General features: G+C 49.0%; 1 protein-coding gene across 1 annotated transcript in view; it reads right to left on the bottom strand.

The window, feature by feature from the left end:
* The window catches only part of LOC115322206 (arylsulfatase B), a 61,197-nt gene that overhangs the window by 16,505 nt on the left and 25,511 nt on the right, over nt 1-19,181 (bottom strand). The window lies entirely within an intron of this gene.

Below are 19,181 nucleotides of genomic sequence, written 5' to 3'. Positions count from 1 at the left end.
TGTATGCGTCAGTTATACCACGACTACCTCAAAAAAAATTCGGATCAATATTTAAAAACACCATACGGTCACTCAGATCGAACTAACCACACTAAAATTATAAGACCGTATCACAGCAATAATAACGCATTCAAATATTGTCACGGGTAGTGACCAAAAAAACAAGAAATAAACAGGAAGGAATAAACGTTTAATGTGGCGAACTTGTGCCAAAAATAAAAAGGTACAAAAGATAATAAAAGAGCGTCGCGGGCGTCGAAGTCGGCGTAGCAGCGGAGACGAACGCTGGGGCGAAACTGATGGCGGCTCGCCACGCGGAGCCCCTTATGTACAGTCGGGGACAAAGGTCTCCAGGACGTGCGAGCTGCGGCTGAAACGCATCGCTCTGCCATCTGCCGGCGGGTCGCCTGGTTTCGAGACCACACAAAAGCGCATGCGCGTCCTACTCTGCCTGCAAACATGTGCGTTTTCCCGCTCTTCTGCGGCACAGTGCCTAACTCGCAATCGGGCGCGTGGTACCGCCTCGGAGATAGCGCTGGCGGCTGACGAGCGTCTGCTACACACTCCAAAACTCAAGATACTGCCTGCGGCATTGCGCCGCATTTCGCCGTGTCAGCGCACCTTGCTTTATAACCAGTTGAGCTTATCGCTCAGTTGAGATGCCGTGACTTCTTGCTTTATCGGTGCCATGTGTCAGTATAGCGCTATCTCTGAGGCGGTACCACGCGCCCGATTCCGAGTTAGGCGCCGCGCCGCAGAAGAGCGGGAAAGCGCACATGTTTGCAGGCACAGTAGGACGCGCATGCGCTTTTGTGTGATCTCGAAACCAGGCGACCCACCGGCAGATGGCAGAGCAATGCGTTTCAGTCGCAGCTCGCGTGTCCTGGAGACTTTTGTCCCCGACTGTACATGCGTGGTCTTCTGGAATAATCGGCGTAGAAACTTCGACGCGTAGAACATTCGGACCTGGAACAAGCAACATGATTCTCGAATTCTCCAGAACACTAAGTTACAGGAATAAACAAAAGACACGTCGCTCCCAGGATTCGAACCCTAGCTTTTCGCGTGGGAGGCAAGCGCGATAACCATTAGGCTACGCGCGCGCTGCTTACTTGGCCAGCGCGCGCGGCATTACTCCCCCCTTTAAAAAGTGCATCGCCCCGATGCAGCACAAAACAAAACAAAGCAAACAAAAAGGACGGTAAACTAAAGAGCCATTTGGAATACGTAAGGTCCACTGTCCTATCGAGCGTAGTACGGCTTCATGCGCACGACGTGGACGACTTCTGGTCGTGGAGGGCGGCGTGATGAAGTCCGTGTTCCATCGGGCATCACCTCGTAGTTCAGATCACCGAGTCGACGAAGCACTATAGGGTCCAAAGTAGCGCTTCAGGAGTTTCTCGCTGAGACCACGGCGGCGGATCGGTGTCCACACTCACACCCTGTCTCCGGGCTGGAAGTGGACGTCCCGGCGACGAAGGTTGTAGCGGTCAGTGTCGATACGTTGTTGGGCTTGAATCCGGAGTCTGGCGAGCTGACGGACTTCTTCTGCCCGTTGGGCAACCACCTGGGCGTCGTCGCTTCCGTCGACAGCCGGTTCGTGGGGTAACATCGCGTCCAGCATTGTCGTCACTTTGCGACCATGAACCAGTTGAAAGGGTGTAACCCCGGTGGTTTCTTGCACGGCCGTATTGTAGGCAAAGGTGACATACGGCAACACCTCGTCCCATGTCTTGCGCTCCACGTCGACGTACATGGAAATCATGTCGGCGGTGGTCTTGTTGAGTCTTTCCGTCAGCCCGTTGGTCTGAGGGTGGTACGCCGTGGTGCGACGATGGCTGGTGTGGCTGAGACGAAGGACTTCTTGTGTCAGCTGGGCCATGAATGAGGATCCACGATTTGAGATAAGGACTTCGGGAGCGCCGTGCCGGAGGACGATGGATTCAATAAAAAACTTGGCAACTTCCACAGCAGTTCCGGAAGGAAGGGCTTTCGTTTCGGCATACCGCGTGAGATAATCTGTGGCGACGATGATCCAGCGATTTCCCGACGTCGACGGCGGAAAAGGACCAAGTAGATCCATTCCGATCTGCTGGAAGGGTGCCGTTGGCGGAGGAATGGACTGCAAGAGTCCGGCCGGCTTCGTTGGAGGTTTCTTTCGTCGCTGGCATTCATGGCATGATCGTGTGTATAAGTGGACGGTCTTGGGGAGCTTGGGCCAGTAATACTTTTCACGAATACGGGCCAGTGTCCGGGTGTAACCAAGGTGTCCGGACGTCGGGTCGTCGTGGCAGGCTTGGAAGATCTCCTCTCGAAGGTCGGTCGGGATTACCAGCAGCCACGTCGAGTTGTTGTTACCGAAGTTCTCTTTGTAGAGAACTCCTTGTCTAATGGCGAAGGTCGGCAGGACTCGTGAGAAAACACGTGGTATGGCACTCCCACGCCCTTCTAGGTGCTCTATTAGTGCGCGCAGCTCAGGATCGTCTCGTTGTCGTCGGGCCATGTCGTCGCTGTTCACTGCGCCTAGAAAACACTCGTCGTCATCGCCGTCGCTGCTGTCGGAAGGTGTTTCGACGGGAGCTCAGGACAGGCAGTCGGCATCGCTGTGCTTGCGGCCTGACTTGTAGACTACGGTCATGTTGAGCTCTTGTAGTCGGAGACTCCATCGCGCAAGGCGTCCTGACGGGTCCTTGATGTTCGCAAGCCAGCAGAGCGAATGGTGGTCCGTGACTACGCGGAACGGGCTTCCGTATAAGTACGGACGAAACTTCGTGATCGCCCAGACGACCGCAAGGCATTCTTTTTCAGTCGTGGAGTAATTTCGCTCCGCCTTGGACAATGTCCGACTTCCGTAGGCGATGACTCGATCGGTGCCTTCTTGTACTTGAACCAGTACCGCGCCAAGTCCTGCGTTACTTGCGTCCGTGTGAGTCTCGGTTTCCGCATCCTGGTCGAAATGTCCAAGAACAGGAGGCGCCTGCAGTCGTCGCTTCAGCTAGTCGAATGCCTGCTGCTGCTCCTCGGCCCATTCGAACTTCTCGGCGTCCTTCGTGAGGCTTGTGAGCGGTGCGGAAATCCTTGCGAAATCTCGAACGAAGCGCCGATAGTAGGCACATAGCCCAAGGAACCTTCGCACGGCCTTCTTGTCTCTTGGCACTGGAAATGCTGCGACGGCGCGAGTCTTCTCTGGGTCTGGACGAATGCCTTCGTTACTAACCACGTGACCAAGGAACTTCAGTTCGTCATAGGCGAACCGACACTTTGACGGCTTGAGGGTGAGTCCGGCGGTCCGTATGGCTTGGAGAACAGCTCGGAGTCGTCGCAAGTGCTCGTCGAAGTCGCCGGAAAACACTACGACGTCGTCGAGGTAGACGAGACAGCCCTGCTACTTCAGTCCTGCCAGTACGGTGTCCATGACACGCTGGAAAGTTGCTGGCGCCGTGCATAGTCCGAAGGGCATCACCTTAAACTCGTACAGCCCATCCGGTGTGACGAAGGCTGTCTTCTCTCGGTCCCGTTCGTCGACTTCGATCTGCCAGTAGCCGCTCTTCAGGTCCATCGATGAAAAGTATCGAGAATGGCGCAGCCGGTCTAACGTGTCGTCGATGCGGGGGAGTGGATAGACGTCTTTCTTCGTCACTGCGTTCAGCTGCCGGTAGTCCACGCAGAACCTAAGCGTCCCGTCTTTCTTCTTAACCAGTACGACTGGGGAGGCCCAAAGACTGCTTGAGGGTTGAATTATGTCGTCGTTCAGCATCTCTTGAACTTGCTCCTGGATCACCTGCCTTTCTTTGACGGAGACTCTGTATGGAGATCGGTGCACAGGGCGCGCGTCGTCCTCGGTAACGATGCGGTGCTTCGAAACGGCGGTTTGGCGCACCTTCGACGACGTCACAAAGCAGTCGCGGTATTCGGCGAGAAGGTTAAACAGCTGACGTCGTTTCGGGTCCGGAAGCTTAGGGTCAATGTCGAGCTGCGCTGGCGACGTACTGTCTTGCTGAGGTGGCGAGGATTCGTCAGCAATCGCGGCGATTTCCGCGGAGTTTCGGAGTTCCTCGACGTGGCCAACGGCTGCCCCTTTCGTGAGGTGTTGCGCTTCGTTTCGGAAGTTCGTCATGAGGATCACCGTGCGGCCATCCTGAAGTTCAGCTACCCCTCTTGCGACGCCTATTCCTCTTCCTAGAAGCATCTGGAGGCTCCCCTCGAGCAGAACTTCGCCGCAGAAAGCTTCGGTGATCCCGACAGGTACGAAAACACTCGACCGCGGCGGTAAGTTTACGTGACTTGCGAGGACTCGGACCGCGGATGACGTCGCTTTCGGTTCCTTCGGTGGTGAAACAGGTTTTCGCAGAGTTAGCCGGTTTGCTCTGAGGTCGATGACGGCGCCATACTCGCCGTGGAAGTCCATTCCGAGGATAACGTCCCTCGAACAGTCCTGCAGAACGACGAACTTCACAGGGCACGTCTCACCGTGGATCTCGACGCGAGCAGTGCATCGCCCGACTGGTGTGATGAGGTGCCCTCCGGCGGTTCGTATTTGAGGGCCTTCCCACGGCGTTGTCACTTTTCGCAAGCGGCGAGAGAGCCTCCCACTCAATACTGAGTAGTCTGCTCCGGTGTCCACGAGTGCCGATGCGTCGTGGCCGTCGATAATGATGTTTAGGTTGTTGGACACCGATGCAGGGACGTCGTTGTGATGCGTAGCGTCGAGAGAGTGGGATCGCTCCGGCGTTCTTGGAGGCTCTTTACTTCGGTCGTCTTCGGCAACGCCACCTCCAGGCGTTGCCGCACTTAGTTTTCCCGGCGACGCAAAGGCGACAGGCTCTCTCGGCGGGGTCGTGGCGCTGGAGACGCTGAACGTCTGGGCGACGGTGAGCGGGACTCACGGCGGAGCGGCGTTGAAGATGGCGAACGTCGGAGGTACTCCTCGATGTCACGAGGGCGTTCGTCGTACCTTGGGCGCGGGTCGTTCGGGTGGAACCCGCGGAGCCCCAGTTGTCGGTAGGGGCATCGACGGTAAATGTGGCCCGCTTCACCGCAGTGGTAACACAACGGGCGTCGATCGGCCGTTCTCCACATGTCGGTCTTTCGTGGAGCAGCTTGTTCTGAGCGGACGGACGCCCGATCTTCATGGTGTCGTGAATACTGCGGCGCTAGAGGTTCACGTCGAGGTGGCGCCGTATACGGGTGAGCAGGGGGAGGCGGTCGTCGGGTAGCTGTGGCGTAGCTCAGCTTCGGTGGTTCAGGAGCGGCGCTGGCGAGAACTTCTGGCTGCAGCGCCTGCTGAAGTTCTTCCCCGACAATTTCAGCGACTGAGGGCGTAGCCGGGCTTGTGGCAGCAGGTAGCAGCTTCCTGATTTCCTCCCGCACGACGTCCCGGATTATCTCGCGGATGTCCGTGGGGTTGTAGCCGGAAGATGAAAAGTCAGCGACGCCGGGGACTCGGTGATAGTGGGCGGCGCGTGCTTGAAGGGCACGTTCGATGTTGGTGGCTTCTGTGATGAAACCTTCGACGGTGGTAGGCGGGCTCCGAACAAGGCCTCCGAAAATGTTTTCCTTGACGCCGCGCATCAAGACCCGGAGCTTTTTCTCTTCGGGAGCGTTTGGGTCGGCCCGATTCATCATGTGGAGAACGTCTTCGACGAAGCTCGTGACGCTTTCGGTCGGCCCTTCGGTTCTCGCTCGCAGGAGTTCTTCGGCACGCTGTCGTCGGTGCTGGTTGGCAAAGGTGCGTCGCAGCTCGGCCTGGAATTCTTCCCACGACGAAATCGACGCTTCGTGGTTCTCGAACTACGTGCGTGCCGTGCCTTCCAGAGCGAAGTAGACGTTCTGAAGGCACTGCTCCGGAGTCCATGTGTTATGGCGAGCAACTCGTTCGTAATGTTGCAGCCAATCTTCGACGTCCTCGTGGACCTCCCCGTGGAATGGCGTCGGAGTCCGGGGTGCGGCGGGAAGGTATACGACGGCGGCGGTGGACGAGTTCTGCGACGACTGGTTGTCCATCGTCGGCCTCGTTGGCTGCCTGGTCCGGGGTGGCAAAAGTCCGTATTCCGGGTGTAGACCTTGGGTACGGCGACTGGTCCGAGTTTCAGGTTCCGCGTTGAGTGGTCTTCTCACCGGGCTTGGGATCGGGCTTGCACTGCGGACCCTGGGAGGGGAACGCTGCACGGGCATGCGGTACCCAGCACCTCCACCAAAATGTCACGGGTGGTGACCAAAAAAACAAGAAATAAACAGGAAGGAATAAACGTTTAATGTGGCGAACTTGTGCCAAAAATAAAAAGGTACAAAAGATAATAAAAGAGCGTCGCGGGCGTTGAAGTCGGCGTAGCAGCGGAGACGAACGCTGGGGCGAAACTGATGGCGGCTCGCCACGCGGAGCCCCTTATGTACATGCGTGGTCTTCTGGAATAATCGGCGTAGAAACTTCGACGCGTAGAACATTCGGACCTGGAACAAGCAACATGATTCTCGAATTCTCCAGAACACTAAGTTACAGGAAAAACAAAAGACACGTCGGTCCCAGGATTCGAACCCTAGCTTTTCGCGTGGGAGGCAAGCGCGATAACCATTAGGCTACGCGCGCGCTGCCTACTTGTCCAGCGCGCGCGGCAATATTCATATTTCGTCAAACCATATAGAAGATTGGAATTCGCTACCAGAAGAATTTGTCCAAATCACAGTTGTTCGCTGATAGCCTGACTAAGCATTACCATGATCTAAACTCTTTTTCATGTGCAGAGCAAAATTTGGTTTATTCGAGTGAGGGTTGTGACTTTGCATTGCTACGGTATTTTTATATCCTTGAATCGAATATTTTCCGCTCATGACCTGTTATTACATACGTTTCAAATGGTATCGTTACCAGGGACGGCGCCAGGCTTTTCTCAAGTGGGAAGGCAACGGGTAGACACATAGCATTTTCGGGGAGGCATGGGCTTCTGACACTTGTTTCTAAAAGGCGATGCTAACTGAACGAGAAACAATGGCTGTATGGAGAGGTGCATGGTCGCTTCCAGCGCGCATGACGGTTGAAGATTCTACATAGCGTTATCAAAGGCAGGCTCCGATAGTCACTGGTGGTTTTACGACACATGAAAGACAATTTTTAGCAAATCCGGCGAAAGAGGCGTTACAGGCTCTTTTTTGGCGAGCTGAGAGAGAACCTACGCTATCCTGACCACCGCTGGCTGCTTTACCAGAAAACCACAATTGACCGCAACAAAAACATTTGGCTTTTGAGCACAACGACGTAGGATACCTCGACACAAAGTCCATGGTGAGAGAAAACCTGAACAATACCTGCGCAACGTCGAAGACAACATCGGGTATATACTGTAGCGAGACATGTGGCAAAGTGAAATTCCTTTCGGACGTTATTCCTAAAAGTACATTTTAACGCAGCTTACGGTGGATGTGCAGGATTAAAAAGCCTCTAGCGGAACCTGAAAACACTAGTCAAGAAATCTTTGTTCTCACAAACTAGTTTCATGAAAACAGCGCAATAAAGAGCGGATCGGTGGCCGAGTGGGCTAGCACACACCAGCTCGGAGCACGTGAAGCGAAAGCTCCCGCTGCAGAAACGAGAGATACTGGGTCAATCCCCACCACTGCATGTTGCGATCTCGATGAGCATCGTACCGGCTTGCGGTCGTGTATCACTACTACGTGATTCACGTTAAAGGGATACTTCAATACAATTTGAAAAATACCCGTCGGGTTAAAAAATAGGTTGAATATGACCCACAATATCCGTAAATGACAATCGCACGTTTGTATTTTGAGCCTGGTGGCTGTATCTTTCGCTTAAACGGCCCACTCTGGCAAGCGCTCGGAGAAGGCCCAGCGGAGACCACGTGACATCCAACGCAATCGTGACGCAGTTCGTCTCGGGACGAGCAAAGCTGCGGCGAGGCTGACGTCGAGAGGATGCCCCAGTCGTTCCAGCCACCGAGGCGGCTGCTTTTGTACGGAGGAATCTTGTAGACGGACAATAGCGACTTCTGAGACACACAAAAAGCTTCTCGGGGAGAGGGGAGTTTCTCCTTCCCCTCTTCTCTCGTGGTGGCCGGAGGCGAGACAAACGTCGTCACTACCTGCCAAGGTTCCTCCTAGACGATCATTACAAACGTTAGCGACATCCACCAGGTGCCCTTTGCTAATCGTTTAATTCGTTTTAAAATTCCTTTTCGTCCCTTTGGTAACAGGGTATTGGTGCGCCCGATGTGATACTGCTCCTTTGAACACATACAGACCAAAAAATAAGCGCCGAAATTTTGTTGTAGTATCCCTTTATAGACCCCAAACTAGCAGGTGTACTGCACTGGCTAAATTGCTCATCTACAGCTGGGAGACTCGTCGCCCGCTGAGGCAGACCAAGTTCTAGGCTGCATAAACATACACACAACCCAACTTTTTTTTTCTACCAAACGCACTGTTGCCAAATTTTTTTGTCACGTGAAATGTAGCATGACTAAAGAAATAATAAGTAGACAGGCCAGCTGGTTGATGTTTCACATTTTTGAGAAGAAAGAAAAAACGGAGACGACAAATGAAAAAGAGGACAAGCAGAAAACTCTGTTTGAGACGTTTTGGGTTTGTCCCCTTCTTCGTCCGTTGTCTCCATTTTTTTTTCTTTTCTTTTCTTTTTTAAAAATGTGCAATGTGTTTTTTTAAGGATCCCTTTTTTTAGCTGCTATCTTTGTTTACGGAACTGTGCAAAGCTTTCTGAGCGTGCGCAGTGACTCTTTTCGGCGGGATATCACATCAGCCGCCGCGCATGTTCCACAGCCCACAGCAACTCGGCATTTTTCTCACATGGCAATCTACGCCACCATTTTGTCGCACGGCGACATATACTCCGAGGTGTGACTCAAAGCGGAGCGACAAAACATTCTCAACGGGGGAGACAGGGTCACATTAACGGAAGAGCGTGTTGATACCACTGACTGGCACCAGAAAGAATAAAACAAACTCGTCCCAAGTTTGTTTTATTACTTCTGTTGCCAGACATGGTCAGTCCGCTGAAACATCTCCAGAATCATTCGCGCGATAAATCGATGTCCGCTGACCTTTAGCAGAGGCTCAGCTTCGACAAGTTCGGGATCCATGGTCGAGGAATCTAGAGGCGACACAAAAGCACCGTCAAGGCTGAGGGAATGGCAGACTCGCAATACGGTCAGTGTTCTTTGTTTCACTATCCAGGAGGGGATATACACTTCGTGTTATCTTCACATTGAACAGATACGCGCCTGTGGTGGCGGCGATCGCCTGTCTCCCGCGTACAATGCAATCGGTATCCGCGTTTATTGCGAACAAAAAAATAATAAAACAAAATAGGCATAGCGGCAGGCAACCACGGCCTCTCTTCTTTTTTTCTACTTTTTTATAAGAGGCTGCACCGACAAATACCACTTGTATTTGTCGGTGCAGGGGGAAGCGAAGCAGCAACTTTTAGCACGCAGGTGCATACGAGTATTGCAGGAGGTCGCGTAATGGGAGCAGTTTCCAAATCCAAGGGCTCGGGTTCCTATAAACGATTGTAAGTAGGGCGGCAGGCCACCGCCATGTCTCTGCTAGTGTTGACGAGTTCGTGCAAATCCAAGCTTGCCAATGCTACGCTCGCGCGCACGTTTCAAGTGTTTGCACACATTAGGCACCAGTCACGGTGCCTACAGATGTTTCCGCATACAATATCACCATCATCATCATCATCATTTATTGTACCTTGACGTCCCGTATGTGCCAGGTGCAGGGTAGAGTACATGTACGATTTTCCCTTGCTCGTAAACAAGCAAATTTAAGCGCGTCCCATAAAGAAACGACAAAGGTGACATCTAGTAGACAATCCATGTAACTTAATTGGTTCTTCGCGAGATAAAAAAATAAAAAAATATATATGGTTGAATTTGCGCGGTATCGTGCAGTTCTCCCCACATTGCTTCTGACGACGGAAAGTTTGAACTGCGCAGTCGTGTTTGTCCCAATATTTTTTCGTGGAAAAGGTTCCAGATCGCGGGGGAAAATAAAGCTAGAATACTGTTTGGAGGTGAGCGCGTTGGTATTGGATAAAAACTCACGAAATAATAACGCATAGAAGGACAGAACACGGACAGCTGCGTGCATGTTCTGTCCCTCTATGTGTAATGTTTTCTTAGGTTAGTGTGTTCGATCATGTATAATAAAGCTGAGGTGCACAGACTCTGTTAATATTAGAGTTTTAGCTTAATCTAGCGAGAAGTGTATCCTCGTTAAATGCAGCGGGAAAAGCTGAATTAGTGAATAATTATGCAGCAATCTAATTTTTCCGATAAATTTTCCGGGAACCCCCGAATCTGTGCATAGTTAGACACCTTTTCACATTGTCCGCCAAATTTTACGGGAAGACCTGAATTCCGCTAAATGTGGCGGGGAGACCTGAATTAATGCATAATTAGACACCTATTCACATTCTCCGCTATATTTTGCAGAAAGAGCTGAATTGGTGCATAATTAGACGTCTATCTACGTCAAGACGGAATATTTCGTGATCCGTAGCAGAGTTGGCAAACCATGTCTCTCTCACTCACACAAGGCGTCGCATAGACACAAGTCAGGTCGGACTGGAGTTCAGGCAACTTATTTAGAAGGCTTCGTGTTTTATAGCACTGTACGCGAAAGGGTCTGGGGTTGCAGCACACGTCACCGGAGAGCAGTAGAAGACCGAGTAGCATGACGTTAAAAACGCTGTTGGGGTGGAAGGTTGTAGCGGTTGTAAACTTAGCGAGCCACAGCGTGCTTTTGCCGCTGCGCTAAAAAACACAACACGGTCAGAAGCTTTATTATACCTACGACCGTGACTCGTGCATGACCTGGCGCTACTCATTACAGGCTTGGCACCATTAGCAAATAGGTTGTTTACGAAATACGTTTTAATGATTCGAACATGGCAACTTCGGATGCAATCTAAAATCAAAACCAGTTTTTTTTTTTTTTTTTTTTTTTTTTGTTGGTTTGTGTTCCGCGCCTGCCGTTGGCCCGGTCGTTGGCCCCAGCAGTTGACCGCGGCCGTTGGTAGCGGCCGGTAGCGGCGAACGGCGGGTGAACAAAGTCTGGATCGCCTAAATCGGCGGCAAACAGCCCGTGGACCGAGCCAATCCCGAGCGCCCGAGCTGCATGCGCAGAGCAACTCTATTGTTCCAGACTGCGCCATATATGAGAAAAAGCGTATACAAATAAATCGCGAGTACATCCGCCTTATTTACCTACAAGACTTCAGTGATTTGTAGGAGCAATGTCTACGCTACTTAAATACCGCCAAATCGCTAGATCGATTTCAAGAACTCCTAAATGTTCAGCTCGCCGTTGGACAAACCTTCTGTTTTTTGAGTGACTTTTTGAGTCGGCAGTGGCACAGCGAACAGAAACACTGACTGTTCTACTGTTTTGCTTCACATTCATAGGACTACGCAACGACGTCTTATCGAGCCCAGCCTTCGTCGACGCAAGAGAAGTGTGCCACATCATCACCGTCTGTGGAGCGGCTGCCTGGGACGTCATCAGCACGTGACCACCATCCGTGCTAGAAAAGCGCACCATCCACGAACTGTACTTCCAGTCGGCAGTGGCACAGCGAACAGAAACACTGACTGTTCTACTGTTTTGCTTCACATTCATAGGACTACGCAACGACGTCTTATCGAGCCCAGCCTTCGTCGACGCAAGAGAAGTGTGCCACATCATCACCGTCTGTGGAGCGGCTGCCTGGGACGTCATCAGCACGTGACCACCATCCGTGCTAGAAAAGCGCACCATCCACGAACTGTACTTCCAGTCGGCAGTGGCACAGCGAACAGAAACACTGACTGTTCTACTGTTTTGCTTCACATTCATAGGTGAGTGCGGCTGCACCTACATAAAGCCTTTCCTTTCTCTTTGCCACTGCCGACTGATTTGACTGCTTTGAGTGTTTTGTGCTTCTTGCGCGGTTCGCCTATCATGAGCTCTGATTGTGCTGAGGTTATGAAAGCCATTCAGGATTTGAAGCGCGAGATGCGTGCAGAACTACGATCAGTACATCAGAGCCTTGAATACAGCTCGAATGCTGCTGACGAATTCAAGAAAGCCTTAACGGAGCTACGCGCTCTTACATCTGAAGTGAAGAAGGCCAAGGAAGACTATGCTGAGCTAAAGAAAGAAAATAACACCCTAACAGAAAAGTTGATGAAAGCTGAAGCACGGATTTCTGAGTTGGAACAATACAGCCGGTTGAATAACGTTGAGATTAAGGGCCTGCCTGCCACTGTCAGAGAAAGAGCACACGACATGGCTATAAAAATCGCAGAGGCTATCGAAGTCCCACTTGACCTTGCTGAAATCGACATCGCCCACAGCGTTCCAACCAAAAAAGAAAACGAAGTCAACATAATTGTCAGGTTCATGTCTAGGTCAAAGCGCAACGTGTTCCTGGCCGCTGCCAAGAAGCTGAAACTGTCTACTTCTAAAATCGGGTTCGAAGGACCAGACCAGCGTGTCTATGTTAATGAGCATCTAACGCCAGAAAACAAACGGCTACTTGGTGCTACGATTTCTAGAAAGAAACAAGTATCTTGGAAGCACGTGTGGACAAGGAATGGCGCTGTTTTCGCACGGAAGACAGACGACTCTAATGTCCTCCGGATCTATTCTCTGATTGACTTGTCCAAAATGACGTAAATGGCGCCATTGTTTCATAGATTTATTACTTGATTCTTTATACCCTCATGAATGACACCCCTCTTTTCACACCTTCTGAGTTTAATGCGTCTATAGCACTAGATGCGAATAAATATATTCAAGTTATACATCTTAACATGCAATCTGCCGTGAATAAAGCTGATGAGCTAACTGTCCTCTTAGACGATCTAACGCGTTCCTCGTGTTCTTTCGATGTCATTTTCTTGTCTGAAACTTGGTATCGGGCTGATAGTGATGTTGTACGTATTCCGGGGTATAATTCTTTTTATATCAATCGCACAGAAAAGCGTGGCGGGGGCGTAGCTATGCTGATAAAAAGTAGCTATGCCTGTGATATGTTATCTGATCACTCTTTTTCCAACTCTGATATTGAAATGCTTACCGTGAAATCTGGACGTAATATATTTTCGGTTGTCTATCGACCACCTCATGGAAACTTTGGCGAATTTTGGGAGATATTTGAACGTGAAACGTTTTTATTTAGTTCTGAAAATTATTTGTCCATCATAGCTGGCGATTTTAATATTGATATGGGTACGAATAGCCCAATGCAACAGCAAATGTTACTCACACTTCATTCAACAGGTTTTCAAAATGTTATTAACAGTCCAACGCGCATTACAGCTTCTTCTGCTTCCACTTTAGACTTAATTATTACTAATAATGACAACGCATTCTTTTCCGGTCGCATCGCTGCCGATATTAGCGATCACTTACCTGTTTTCTTGCGAATAGAAAAAGCAACTCGTTCGAACGATGTCGCTAAATTGAGACGCCAGCTAATATCTCAAGAAAGGCTCGACCTATTTAAGTACCGTATTTCCTTGGTGGATTGGAGCCCTATTTATAACGAGCCAGCTGCAGATGATGCTTTTAACAGGTTTCTAGAGCTCTTCACATCAGTATATAATGAATGTTTTCCCACTGTAGAAATAAAACCATGCAAAAGTGCGCGTAAACCATGGATGACTAGACGTTTAATTAGACTCGTTAAAAAGAAATACAAATTATTTGCAATATTTATTAAAAACAAAAATCCTACCGTGCTCGCAGAATATAAGTCCTTACGCAACCGACTAAACAGGGAAATTAAATTGGCGAGAAACATGTATTATAATAATTTCTTTGGTTGCCAGACTTCTAGCAATCTTAAGGAAAAATGGAGGCGTCTAAATTTGCTCCTGAATAGACATACTAATGCCCAAGTGATCACAAGCTTAACGGTTAATGGAACTGAGCTGTCGGGTTCAGATCTCGCTGCATCATTCAATTACTTTTTTTCGACTGTAGGTGACAGTCACTACAATTCCGGCATTTTTGATTTTCTAAGTGATAGGTTAACAGAATCAATATTTTTTGAACCGACTGACGAGCTTGAGGTTTTTTCAATTTTCAAAAGTCTGAAAGATACGAATAGCCTCGACTCTCATAATATACAAAGTCGCCCAGTAAAATATGTTTTACAAATAATTACACCATGTCTAACACATATTTATAATGTAGCGCTTATGACGGGACACTTTCCAACAGCTATGCAGCTAGCCAGAGTAGCCGTAATTTATAAAAAAGGAAATAAGAACGACTTCGGTAACTATAGACCAATATCTATACTTCCGTTTTTTTCTAAAGGGTTAGAACGAATAATTCATCGCCGCCTCAATCATTTCTTCTTAAAGCATTCTGTAATATCCGATTGCCAATATGGGTTTACTAAAAATAGATCAACGGAACACGCCTTGCTTGCCCAAAAAGAATATATTTTGAACAATTTTGAATCACAACGTCTTACTCTTGGCATTTTTATTGACTTTAGTAAGGCATTCGATACTGTAAATCATAAAATACTTATCGCTAAGCTCGAGCACTACGGCGTACGAGGACACGCCCTCAACCTTATAAAATCATATTTAAGCTCACGATTACAATATGTTGTAATAAACCACTCTCGCTCCGATTCCCTTCAAATTTTTAATGGTGTCCCTCAGGGTAGCATCCTTGGACCACTCTTGTTTAATATATATATAAATGACATTTCCAATATTAGTACCCTTGCAAAGTACGTTATTTACGCTGATGATACGAGCCTTTTCTTTTCCTCCTCTGACGTTGAACAACTAACTGGCACTGCTAACCGAGTATTGGCATTATTATCACGGTGGTCATTAGTCAACTCATTGAAAATCAACAAAGAAAAAACTAAAGCTGTAATATTTCGTCCTAAAGGAAAGCTTGTAATGCACCCACCGCCTTTAGTTTTGAGTGACACCATTATCGAGTATGTAGAAACGTTTAGATCCCTCGGTGTAAGTTTTACCGCAACGATGACATGGGACGCCCACATAAACGAGGTTTGTCTTGCCCTTTCTAAGGTTGTAGGAATAACCTCGCGTAATAAGTACGTTCTACCTGAAAAAACTAAACTTACTTTGTATTACGCTTTCTTTTATTCATATTTAAGCTATTGTTTTCTTGTCTGGGGTAATACCACAACATCCAATATTCAGAAGCTTCTGATCTTGCAAAAGAAAATGCTACGTGCTATTACAAAAGCTCCATATAATTCCCCAACCGGGCAGGCTTACTCGCAGTTTAAAATTGTGCCTGTATATAATTTATTTGAATATAGATTCGCGTGTTTTTACAAAAATAGTATAGCTAAAAACGATAATTTTCTTTCACGTATTGTTTCTACTGTGCCCCACAATACGCCTTATGCAACCAGGGAAAAAGACAGCTTTGTTTTACCTAGATGTAGAACGAACTATGGCTTTACAATGTTGCGATATATCTTGCCTAAGTTTTTGAATACTCCTCTATGTGATCACTTGAATGGTATGTCTTCTTCTGTCCTTAGGAACGCTTTTCTATAATTTGTCTGTACTTCTCATTTTGTCTGTATTGTTCATTTTTGTATATATATATCATTTTTTACCGCGTTTACACTGCTGACTTGTAAGGGTGGCGAGGCCCGTCAAGCAGTGGATGACACTGCTTTTTTCTTGCCACCCTCAGTTTGTATTTCAAGCTGAAATAAACGCTGATTGATTGATTGATTTCCCCCCTCAGTGAGCACCACGGGTTTGCAGTTAAGAGCCCAGTATTTCGTACATCGCCAAGCAGTTTCGCTTTTTTTTTTTTCTATGAAAGCAATATTTGTATTTGTAGATCACCCCTGCGTCCTTCCCTTTTTGTGTTTTTGAGAATGCCACCTCCATCTGCCGCAGCCCAGCTTGTTCTGGGAAGAAGCCATTGTTCGAAGAGATTCGAATCTTAAATAAGATAGCGAGAGAAATTGATGAGTCCTATTTTTATTGCCACTTTTGAAAAGAGCATATGTGTTACCGCCTTGTCGGTGGTCTTAGCAGGCGTAGAGATGGATTTTATTAAGAGGTGCGGCAAATTTCTGTAAAATTCTGAATTGACTAGTCAGATATGGATGTACCTCGAAGGGCATATTAACGGGAATGTACCTTTAAAAAAAGCGTTGCTCGAACATGCCAGCTTCCTGGACTCACACCTGTCTTTTTTCTCTTTCCTTACGATACCATGTCGGTATGGCAGCATTTATCTGGCACCTGTCGTTCAGCATGCATCAAGCCCCCCCCCCCCCCCCCCCCCCCCCCGTCAAGCTCCGGACATAATTTATCTCCGCTTGGCATGTCATGTAGTAAGACCCACAGCACTTGTCTAGTTTAAAAGTATAAGGTGTGTCTGACTTCATTCATTCACTGTATGCTGTTACTTTCTTTTCCGGTACGATGGTTACCCGGAGAATTGAAGAGAATACCGCGGGGGCGACTGAAGTGTGGAGGCAAGCTGAAAGGGCCGGACACCCAAGACAAGGACCATCAGTAACCAGGGGGATAAAGTGAGAAAACTCAAGAGGCAGGTCATCTCTGCGCCACAAGAAGAAAATCGGAGACCGTATGCTGGGAAATTTGACGACCTTCATCCTTAAGCATTTCCTGGCCATATTCGTACATGAGGTGAACTGCTGCTGGAACTAGGTCGGCTTCTCCTTCTCTCTTTACAGGGCGTTACCAAAGCTACGTCACCAGCGAGCCAACCGGAACATTTGGCTGAGGGACGTGACGACATATTGGGGGAGTATACGGCCCCTGCGGAGAGCTCTCATAAACCTTGCGCCGTTGCTCTGATTAGCCCCAGAGGGCGGCAGCGTTTTTTCTTCGTAAAATTAGGCTGAAACAGAGCGCAGCTGTAGTGTGGCCACTGAAATTGACATTGCGGCATAATATTACTCGTGGGGGTTCTAGCACGTATCCTATGTTCTCTTATGCAACAATGAATGTCGCAGCCACAAGTGATCACTTGGCAATAATCAGCAACTCGTCATATGACAAACTGCGTAAATGGTTGGGTAAGTGAAGTAGCGGCAGTTTTGCACATCTGGGGAGAAAACAGTGACTTGAAGGGCTCTCTTCCTCATCACCATCTGTATCAGTCAGGGCTGTCTTGAAAACCCCTTTCAAAGTCATTAGTCAGAAAGGAAGTTTCTGGGATAGCTCTGACCCATAGTAATTTCCGGCATCTATGAGACACTCGAGAAGGAAAACCTTATGCAATTGTAACCTGCGAACCAGAGTGCAAACTGTGAGGACGACGTAGATCAAGTCCTGCTTTGTATGAGCGGTCTCTCAGCATTTGGCACGCAAAGTGTGGAGCAGTTATGGCAATCGGAACTTCAGGCTCCTGAACACTGGAACTGTTGCCATTAGCACGACAACCACAGCTGGTTGTCGTGCCAGTAACCTCGTTCTGAAGTCACCGGAAGATAACAACAATAACCAGTTGCTGCCATCATGTTGTGTTAGCCAGTGGTTAAGAACAAGACTATTTCTCTCTTGAGCTTGGACAAAGTGTTCTTTAACTCGTTTTCTCAAAGCCCATTTAACACGCAATGGAACGCATAACCTAGCTCAGTGAACACCCTACCTATTAGTAGTGTTTCCAGTTTGCACTAAATCACGAAAAGAGCCCTTGCAGAATGAGGTAGCGCTTTGAAAAAGTACATTTTGAATTCCTCATACCGGAGATTCCCATCCGTTGGAGTTTGGATAGGAGAAAGCTGTGGTCTGTGCCGTCAAAAGCCTTTATGAAGTCCAACTACACGATCTCGCACGGAGTTCGGTTGTCGAGGCTGGTGCTGAGTGCATAGGTGACAGCTGCAAGGGCCGATTCCCAGCTCCTGCCGGGGCAAAAAACGTATTTGGGGGGGGTGGGGGGGGGGGGGTAAGGAAGTTCGATAGCTCAAGGTGGGATAAGAGTCGCTTGTTAATGACTCTTTTTAATGTTGGGCAAACGATGGAAGTTATGGAGATTGGCCGGTATGAGTGGATGTCAGGCTTGAAGGGGCACCGTGTCCCTTTTCGAGAGGCGTGACTGACGCAACTTTCCGGGAGTTAGGAACAGAGCTGTGGGGGAGAAAATCGTTGAAGAGGCGAGTGAGGACAGGGAAGATACGGCCTGCGCAGTATTTAAGCTATGCGGGGTGGAGGCCGTCTGGTCCAAGGTGTTGAGAGGAGTTGACACGGGCAAGGGCTTCGTTGGCTTCACTTTGAAGAATGACTATGGAAGAGAGTGTGGTTGCTGGTGTGGCCTCGACTGGTAGAGTTGTGGGTTGGGTGGGACAAAGGTTAGGTGCGGTAGGGTCGACAAATGATGCAGCCTGAGAAAAGTGGTAAGAGAAGAGCTCTGATGTGTCGTCAAGATTGGAATAGGGCTTGCCGTGATGTGTGAAGACCGGAGCATGGAACATTTTTTTGTTTATAGTGAAAACATGCCCAAGAGTTTGGGCTGGCGGGTTGATTTTGCTGCTAGTTCCTGTAGGAAATCGTTATTGGAGATATGGATGAGATGCTTGACTTCGGTAGGTGCGTGCTGGGCTTGGTTAAGATGAGTGGGTTTTAGAGTTCTTCGAGCTTTCTTGAACAGTCAGTGTTTACGTCTGATTAAGGCTACAATCTCCTTTGTCATCTATGGAAGGCTGCTGCGCCTCCTGTTGATCCTTAAGGTGAACACATTTGTGCTGAATTGTTGATATCTCGAGCGACAGGTCGTAGGCCTCGTCAGCCGTAGGGTGATCAAACACGATGGACCAGGGAGCGAGGTGGATGAGGTGACTGTGATGAGGGGAATCGGTTTTTTTAGAGCTCCTTGAACTTCTTGGCTTGATGACCTCGCTTAGGGGCTGAGCAATAAATACTGGTGAAGAGAGCACCGTGATCACTGCCTGGCTGGATTTGTCTGTGGAGCAGTAGGATAAGGTGGAATTATTGATGAGGGCGAGTTCGAGGAATGTAGCGTTGCCGTTTCGAGAAATGTAGGACGGGGCGTCACGAAGTGTGGTGAGGCCAGCAGTTTCCAGTCCGTCTAACAGCCTGGCTTCGAGTGGATCAGATGAACAGTGCAGAGAACCTGCTGGGGTCGATGCGCTGCAGGCTCTCTTG

This window comes from Ixodes scapularis, unplaced genomic scaffold (assembly GCF_016920785.2).
Source record: "Ixodes scapularis isolate PalLabHiFi unplaced genomic scaffold, ASM1692078v2 PGA_scaffold3__209_contigs__length_174095766, whole genome shotgun sequence".
Taxonomy (NCBI): Eukaryota; Metazoa; Arthropoda; class Arachnida; order Ixodida; family Ixodidae; genus Ixodes; species Ixodes scapularis.
The sequence above is the reverse complement of the archived record's forward strand: the minus strand, read 5'-3'. Positions and strand labels throughout refer to the sequence as shown.